This window comes from Bidens hawaiensis, unplaced genomic scaffold, assembly GCF_021521415.1.
Source record: "Bidens hawaiensis isolate Kalapana, Puna unplaced genomic scaffold, B.hawaiensis_p1.1 tig00013302_1, whole genome shotgun sequence".
NCBI classification, from domain to species: Eukaryota; Viridiplantae; Streptophyta; class Magnoliopsida; order Asterales; family Asteraceae; genus Bidens; species Bidens hawaiensis.
This window is the reverse complement of record NW_027492128.1, coordinates 426,468-428,745: the sequence shown is the minus strand read 5'-3', so window position 1 is coordinate 428,745 and position 2,278 is coordinate 426,468. Positions and strand designations below refer to the sequence as shown.

Below are 2,278 nucleotides of genomic sequence, written 5' to 3'. Positions count from 1 at the left end.
AAGAAGAAGTATTTGTTACTCAACCGCATGGTTTTGTTAAAAAGGTGAAGAGCACAAAGTATACAAATTATCCAAAGCGTTGTATGGCTTAAGGCAAGCTCCGAGGGCATGGAATACAAAGTTGAACGGTATTTTGTTAAATATGAAGTTTCATCGGTGCACGCAAGAACAAGCGGTATATCGAAAGAAAATTGGAACTGATATCTTAATAGTTGGTGTGTACGTTGACGACTTAATCGTGACGGGTTCCAGTTTAAACTTAATAATGGAGTTTAAGTGCGAGATGGCTTTAAATTTTGAGATGTCGGATTTGGGAAAGCTAACTTATTATCTCGGAATTGAAGTTTCACAAAGGAAGGATGGGATAAAAATTAAGCAAGAAACGTATGGCAAAGAAAATTTTAGCTGAAGCGGGAATGGAGATTTGCAATTCTGCTCAAATTCCATTGCATCCGAGTATAAAAGTTTCTAAATTTGAAGATGAAGAAGATTTTGATGCTACGAGATATCGAAAGATTGTCGGGTGTCTCCGGTACCTTTTACAAACTCGTCCTGACTTGGCGTATTTGGTCGGAGTCGTAAGCCGGTACATGCAAAGCCCGAAGCAATCTCATGCAACTCTTATAAAGCAAATTCTTCGTTATATTCAAGGTACTTTCGGTTTTGGTATTTCTTACACTCGTGGTAAAAACGTGTTGGTTGGTTATAGTGATAGTAGTCATAATATTGACCAAGACGATGGCAGAAGCACTACGGGGCACGTATTTTATCTTGGGTCTTCACCAATTACTTGGTGTTCTCAGAAACAAGATACAGTTGCACTCTCATCGAGTGAAGCAGAGTACATGGTGGCAAGCGCAGCCGCATGTCAGGCGGGTTGGCTAAGGGAATTGATAAGTGAGTTATTCGACAAGGAAATTCCAGCAGTGGTGTTACGTATCGATAATACATCGGCAATAGCACTCGTGAAGAATCCAGTTTTCCATGGTAGGACCAAGCACATTAAATCTCGGTATCACTACATTCGGGAATGTGTTGATCGTGAAGAAGTAAGTGTCGAGCATGTTAGTGGTATTAAGCAATGTGCCGATATCTTGATGAAGGCTCTTGGGAGAATCAAATTCAAGGAGATGCGGGAATTACTTGGAGTTGAAGACTTGTCGGTTTCGAGTTCGAAATTCCGGGGGTGATTGTTGGGAATTTCGGGTCAAGAGCGTTACTTGGCGTGCAAGGCAAAGTAACATGGTTTAAGGAGTGAATAACTATAAACAATTAAATGTGCTCAGATTTAATTGTTAGTATAATTATCAGGTCCTATTATTTAGCAATCCTAATTGTAGTCTAAACGTGATAGGTTAGATTATAAATACCCGTGCTTTGAGGTTTAGAGATTGTAATATGAGCAATTTAGTTTTGTGAAGTTTCTCAATAATAACAAACGTGTCTGGGTTTGTATTTGGTTTTGTGTTTCGAGTTCGTGTTCGATACCTAGTACCAATTCCTTTAAACTTATTTGTACAGTTACAGTTACAGTTACAGTTATATTTAGAAGTTTGTAACATCTTTCCTTTAATACTACTATAATAAATTACATAAGTACTCATTAGACAAACAAATATCTACAAAAATATTATGCACAAACTTGTTCACATCGCATTTTTACTTATATTTTTTAAAAGAGAATAAATTTTTTTTCCTAAGCATACGTGTTTTAGAAACATCCTTAGACTGTATGCATTGTTACGTATAACATATGGATTTTCATGCTTTGAAAGATGTATGCTTAGAAAGTTACTTTCAATGCATATGGAACTCATGTGGCTTATGTTGAGGAAGATTATTCGTGTTTTTTTCTAATTGAAAGTAACTTTGCTTTGCATACCCATTAATCGCCCAATAAATTAAGTATTAAATTTACGTAGCCAAAAATCCAACAATTAGGTTACTCAAACTAAATCAAAGTACTAATTTCATATAAAAGTAAGACAACAAATCGTACCTCAACTTGATATGCATTGACATTCATAAAACACTTCACATGCATTTCAAAAATCAAAAGTATTTTAAACATCAAATTCAAAAATCAAAATACCGATTTTATGTAAAAGAATAAACACGGCAACAAAAAATACCACACCTCAATCTAGCTTGCGTCAACAATCCATAAGACTTTAAAACGAGAACGCTAGGCTTTATAGAGGGGGAGGGGGTGGAGATGTAAGTTCCACATCGGCTAAAGAGTACAGCGAAACATTCCTTATAAGGGGTGGAAACCTTC

The 2,278-nt window shown here is 36.3% G+C and overlaps 1 pseudogene; it reads left to right on the top strand.

Annotated features, from left to right (window-relative positions):
- Nucleotides 1-416: 416 nt before the first annotated feature.
- LOC143543836 (secreted RxLR effector protein 161 pseudogene) lies at nucleotides 417-1,153 on the top strand (annotated as a pseudogene).
- The last annotated feature ends 1,125 nt before the right edge of the window (nucleotides 1,154-2,278 follow it).